Raw genomic sequence first — 6,731 nt, forward strand, 5'->3', positions numbered from 1 at the left:
ACAGTATGCCCTCCAGCCCGATAATTCAAATGGTGCCACACCCTGGAGAAACCTCCCAGCACAGATTTGTCACCTGTGACGTCACTCCCACCAGTTCTGTTCTTATCTTTGGGAGCAGCTGGTTTCCTGACTTTCCATTTCTGTTCTCCCACTCATGTTCCCTTACACTGTTTTTGTTGCTGGTACTCTTTCCTAATCTTCCGGTCCTTTTCTTGTGCATTTTGCTCAAGTTTATTCTTTGTATTGGAGAAGGAAATGGCAACCCACTCCAGTATTCTTGCCTGGAAAATCCCACGGACTGAGGTAGGCTACAGTCCATGGGGTCGCAAAGAGTTGGACACGACTGAGCGACTTCACTCCACTTCATTTCATTCTTAGCATCCCTCACCAGCTCTGTTCCACCTTCAGTCCTGTTCTTGAGTGCTTCACGCATGGACTTTGGTTCTCTGTGCATTTTGAGTTTTCAGGCAATTCTCCTTCTCTCCCAAAAGAGAACCACTGCTGCCTTTTCATCTCAGACTTTCATTTCTTAAAGTACTCTGCTCCTACTTCTAGTGAAAACCTTCCTGAAAATTCCTTTCAAATCCTACAGTAAATATTTCTCAAGAATCCTGTTTCTTTCTTCCAGTCTTCAGGAAAATATGCCCCTTCTTTTGTTTTGATGAAATTTTTCAGAATCTCTATAATGTTTTTAAAATTATTTCGTGCACACAAAATTGCATAAAATGTAATATAAATAAATACCTGTAAACCACACAACTTTTCTTTTTTTTTTCTCTTTACTTATCCTGAAAAGCAGAATCATGTTTCAGACTCAGGACTGATGAACTTCTAGACAAATGTGGAGCTTGCTCTTGTCCCTGTTCCCAGTCCACTGGGACAATGGCTACATCACAGCTTCTCTGGTGGTTCAACGTCACTTCCAGTGATTCAGCAGAAACACTGGTCATCTGCCTCTACTTCCCAGTGCTGTGCTTCTTCCTCCTGTACTGTTTCTGAACAACTATTCTCTACACGATTCTCTTCCCATGGTTTCTTTAAAATATATATATATGTATATATATATATATATATTTATTTGTTTGTTTGGATATGCTGCAGCAGGCAGGATCTTGTTCCCTGATCAGGGATTGAACGCAGAGTCCCTGCATTGAGAGACCAGAGTCTTAGCCACTGGACCACCCAGGAAGTCCCTCTCTTCCTATGGTTTCTGTTTATTTATGGATGCAGCTGCTTCGTGGCTTCTGCTCCCTCCCTGCTTTCATGCTTTTCTCAGTTCTTTTCTACTTCTCTTAGTTCAGGGTCACTCCTCTGTCTGATGACTCTCAGGTTGTCTGTAGTCAACTTTCCCAAGAATGAAGATCCAATTTGTTGATCAGTCATCATCCAGTGAGGGTACCTCTCTCTGCTGGGCAGAGTTCTTACCTTCAGCAATCATACAGGTCTCTGGTTTCATGTCTGTTTTTGGGTCACCTACTTTTTCTTGGGCCAATCAGCTGTGGCCTAGATGACAGGATCTGTGTCAGTCAGCTATTGCTGTGTTACAAAAAAATCCCACAAAGTCTTAGTGGCCTACAAATATAAGCATTTATTTCACTCATTCATGTATGGATGCATTGGAGGTCAGCTGACGTAGGCTGGGATCTGTTCAGGGCTTTTTCTTTGTATCTTACACCCTCCTTTGACCAGTGGAGGTTCTCCTAAAGGAAGGACCTGCCTCCTAACTCTGGCATGTCCTCCTAAAGCCCGTATCTGGGTCTCACGCATCCAGTGGTGAATCCCTGTACTGTCCAGCACAAAGCCCAATCCACAGCTAGGGCTTAATGCATTCATCTCTGTGTCAAAAAAGACTCTTTAGGGAATTCCAGTGGTTAGGACTCCAAACTTTCACTGCCGAGGGCCCAGGTTCAATCCTTGGTCAGGAAACTAAGATCTAGCAAGTTGCACAACATCCCCCCGCCCCCAAGATCTACAGAGTCAATGTAATCTCTATCAAATTACCAATGGCACTTTTCACAGAACTAGAACAAACAAATCTTAACATTTCTATGTAGAGACAAAAGATCCTGAATAGCCAAAGTAATCTTGAGAAAGAAAAATGAAGGAGGAAGAAGCAGGCTCCCTGACTTCAGACTTTACAACAAAGCTACAGTCATCAAAACACTATGGCACTGATACAAAAATGGGAATATAGATCAATGGAACAGGATAGAAAGCCTAGTAATAAACCCGTACATCTATGGTCAATTAATTTATGACTGAGCAGGAAAGACTGTACAATGGAGGAAAGACAGTCTCATCAGTAAATGGTGCTTAGAAAACTGGACAGCTTCATGTAAAAAAAAAAAAATGAAATTAGAACACTCATTAGCACCATACACAAAAATAAACTCAAAATGGATTAAAGACCTAAATATAAGATGGGATACCGTAAAACTCTTAAGAGGAAAACACAGGCAGAACACTCTGAAATAAATTACAGCAATAACTTTTCCAAACCATCTCCTAGAGTAATGGAAATAAAACCAAAAATTAACAAATGGGCACCAGTGTGAACAGGGCGCTGCAAGCGGTGCGGAGCGTGTGGACCGCGGTCGGCACCCAGCGCGCCCTGCTCGCCGCGGCCCTGGGCACCGCGGGCGGGTGCCGTCCGGGCGCTGCGCACCGGCCCTGCTCTGCTGTCGGTGCGGAAATTCACAGCGAAACACGAGTGGGTAACAACAGAAAACGGTGTTGGAACAGTGGGAATCAGCAATTTTGCACAGGAAGATGGGAGATGTTGTTACCGTAGTCTGCCTGAAGTTGGGACAAAGTTGAACAAACGAGGAGTTTGGTGCTTTGGAAAGTGTGAAAGCTGCTCGAGAACTCTATTCCCCTCTATCAGGGGAAGTAATTGAAATTAATACAGCTCTAGCAGAAAATCCAGGACTTGTCAACAAGTCTTGTTATGAAGATGGTTGGCTGATCAAGATGACATTCAGTAGCCCTTCAGAACTAGATGAACTAATGAGTGAAGAAGCATATGAGAAGTACATAAAATATATTGAGGAATGAAAATGGAACCCCTAAATAAACTACTTTGAAACAACTTAATCGAGCATAGTTGTCTTAAATTAGTGGTGGATAGATATTTAAAAAGCAACTTTTAGCAAAAGAAACTACTTGTAACAATGTTTCCTGAAGAAAATACCCCTTAACTTTCTAATGCCTTCAGATAAATACTGTGTATCTTTTCCACAGCATCCTGTAATTTTTAGGCTAGGCTCCAGATATAATATTTGGAATTCCTGAAATTATCTCTGGTAAAACTAATTACAAAAACTATGTAATTCAAGGATAACATGGTTATCTTATACCTTATATGACATTATAACTTGCTTACAGCTATCCTTGGATTTGGGTCAAAATGATCTTCCCACTAGAAATAACTGCCAGTGGAGAAAAGTTTGTTAGTTGTGTAGTGTCCAGTGACGAATATTACTGTCATAATTTTGCAATATACTGTGTTTGCTGGAGCTATTTTTATACAGTGAAGCAATAGCCTTGCAGGAGAATAAACAATTTAATAATAAAATATTCAACTTCTTTAAAAAAATTAACATATGGGACCTAATTAAACTCAAAAGCTTTTGCACAGCACAGGAAACCATAAACAAAACAAAAAGACAACCCACAGAATGGGGCAAAAAAAATTGCAAACATTGCGACCAATAAGAGTCTAATTTCCAAAATTTACGAACAGCTCATGTGGCTCAATATCAAAAAACAAACAACCCAATCAAAAAATGGGCAGAAGACCTGAACATTCATTTCCCCAAAAAGACATACAGATAGCCCAGAGGCACAGGAAAAGATGCTCAGCATCATCAATTATTAGAGAAATGCAAATCAAAACTACAGTGAGGTATCACTTCACACCAGTAAGAATGGCCATCATCAAAAAATCTACAAATAGGACTTCCCTGGCAGTCCAGTGGTTAAGACTCTGTACCTCCACTGCAAGGGGTATGGGCTTGATCCCTGGAATGAGAACTAAAATCCCACAAGTCTAGAGAAGGAAATGGCAATCCACTCCAGTACTCTTGCCTGGAGAATCCCTTGGACAGAAGAGCCTGGCCAGCCACAGTCCGTGGGGCCGAAGAGTCAGACATGACTGAGCAACTGACACACACACAAAATTGAGCAGATACTTGATGGCACAAGTGTATACTTTATCTACTCTCCCATTTCCCGCAGGAAGCAGGATGGGGCAGGCAGGATCTGGGAGGCAGGATGGCTGGGCCCCCCATTCCCTCCATCGCTCCTAGAAGTCTTGGACCCTCAGTGCCTGCAACAGCTGGCCTTGGGCAAATGAAAGACTAAGTTGTTTACTGGCAAAAAAAATCCCACAAGTTGAGGGACGAGGTAGGGGAGGAGACTTGGTCTATCCATCTCTTCACTGTTCTTTCCTCTGGATTTTCTTCTCTCCAGCAGGCAGGTGACAATATGCCACCAGCGACTGCAGCAGCACAACCACATCTCGGGTTCTTTGACCTCAGAGCTCCAAAAACAAGAACCAGAAATAGATTCCCATGGGACTGGCCTAGATCAAGGGGCCATCACTGAATCAAACAACAGAGACCAGAGGGATGGAGGCTTTAAAAAATGAGACTTCAGTGGAGAGCCCACCTGAGACACAGAGGTGATGGCTTCGACAGGAGGAGGGTTTGATAAACAGACACTGACAAGAAGACTCTATACATGGACATCACCAGATGGTCAATACCAAAATCAGATTGATTATATTCTTTGCAGTCAAAGATAGAGAAGCTCTATACAGTCAGCAAAAACAAGACTGGGAGTGGACTGTGGCTCAGATCATGAACTCTTTATTGCAAAATTCAGACTTAAATTGAAGAAAGTAGGGAAAACCACTAGACCATTCAGTTCAGTTCAGTTCAGTTGCTCAGTCATGTCTGACTCTTTGCAACCCCATCCACTGCAGCACGCCAGACCTCCCTGTCCATCACCTACTCCTGGAGTTTACCCAAACTCTGTCCATTGAGTCCGTGATATCATCCAACCATCTCATCTTTTGTTGTCCCCTTCTCCTCCTGCCCTCAATCTTTCCCAGCATCAGGGTATTTGCCAGTAAGTCAGTTCTTCACATCAGCTGGCCAAAGTATTGGAGTTTCAGCTTCAACATCAGTCCTTCCAACGAACATTCAGGATTGATTTCCTTTAGGATGGACTGGTTGGATCTCCTTGCAGTCCAAGGGACCCTCAAGAGTCTTCTCCAACACCACAGTTCAAAAGCATCAGTTCTTTGGCACTCAGCTTTCTTTACAATCCAACTCTCACATCCATACATGACTACTGGAAAAACCATAGCCTTGACTAGATGGACCTTTGTGGGCAAAGTAATGTCTCTGCTTTTTAATATGCTATCTAGGTTGGTCATAACCTTCCCTCCAAGGAGTAAGCATCTTTTTATTTCATGGCTGCAGTCACCATCTGCAGTGATTTTGGAGTCCAGAAAATAAATCTCTCACTGTTTCCACTGTTTCTCCATTTATTTCCCATGAAGTGTTGGGAGCAGATGCCATGATCTTTGTATTCTGAATGAAAAAGCTTTAAGTCAACTTTTTCACTCTTCTCTTTCACTTCTATCAAGAGGCTCTTTAGTTCTTTTTCACTTTCTGTCATAACGGTGGTGTCATCCGCATATCTGAGGTTATGGATATTTCTCCCAGCAATCTTGATTCCAGCTTGTGCTTCATCCAGCCCAGCATTTCTCATGATGTACTCTGCATATAAGTTAAATAAGCAGGGTGACAATATACAGCCTTGACGTACTCCTTTTCCTATTTGGAACCAGTCTGTTGTTCCATGTCCAGTTCTAACTGTTTTCCTGACCTGCATGCAGATTTCTCAAGAGGCAGGTCAGGTAGTCTGGTGTTCCCATCTCTTTCAGAATTTTACACAGTTTATTGTGACTCACAATAAACTTTGGCTTTGGCATAGTCAATAAAGCAGAAATAGATGTTTTTCTGGAACTCTTGCTTTTTTGATGATCCAGCAGATGTTGGCAATTTGATCTCTGGTTCCTCTGCCTTTTCTAAAACCAGCTTGAACATCTGGAAGTTCACGGTTCACGTACTGTTGAAGTCTGGCTTGGAGAGTTTTGAGCATTACTTTCCTAGTATGTGAGATAAGTGCAATTGTGCGGTAGTTTGAGCATTCTTTGGCACTAGACAATGCCAAAGAATGCCAAAGGCCATTCAGGTATGACCTAAATCAAATCCCTCACAATTATACTGTGGAAGTGACAAATAGATTCAAGGAATTAGATCTGACAGAGTCCCTGAAGAACTATGGACAAAGGTTTGTGACATTTTACAGGAGGCAGTGTTCAAGACCATCCCCAAGAAAAAGAAAAGGCAAAATAGTTGTCTGAGGAGGGCTTACAAATAGCTGAGAAAAGAAGAGAAGTTAAAGGCAAAGGAGAAAAGGAAAGGTATACTCATTTGAATGCAGAGTTCCAATGATTAGCTAGGAGAGATAAGAAAGCCTTCAAGTGATCAAGGCAAAGAAACAGGAAAACAATAGAATGTTTTGTTTGGGAAAGACTAGAGATCTCTTCAAGAAAATTAGAGATACCAAGGAAACATTTCTTGCAAAGAGGGGCGCAATAAAGGATAGAAACAGTATGGACCTAACAGAAGCAGAAGATATTAAGAGGTGGCAGGAAT

The 6,731-nt window shown here is 42.1% G+C and overlaps 1 pseudogene; it reads left to right on the top strand.

Moving 5' to 3' along the window:
* The first annotated feature begins 2,539 nt into the window (after nt 1-2,539).
* Nucleotides 2,540-3,194, top strand: LOC122422975 (annotated as a pseudogene).
* Nucleotides 3,195-6,731: the final 3,537 nt, after the last annotated feature.

The sequence above is a fragment of the Cervus canadensis genome, chromosome 1 (genome assembly GCF_019320065.1).
Source record: "Cervus canadensis isolate Bull #8, Minnesota chromosome 1, ASM1932006v1, whole genome shotgun sequence".
Taxonomy (NCBI): domain Eukaryota; kingdom Metazoa; phylum Chordata; class Mammalia; order Artiodactyla; family Cervidae; genus Cervus; species Cervus canadensis.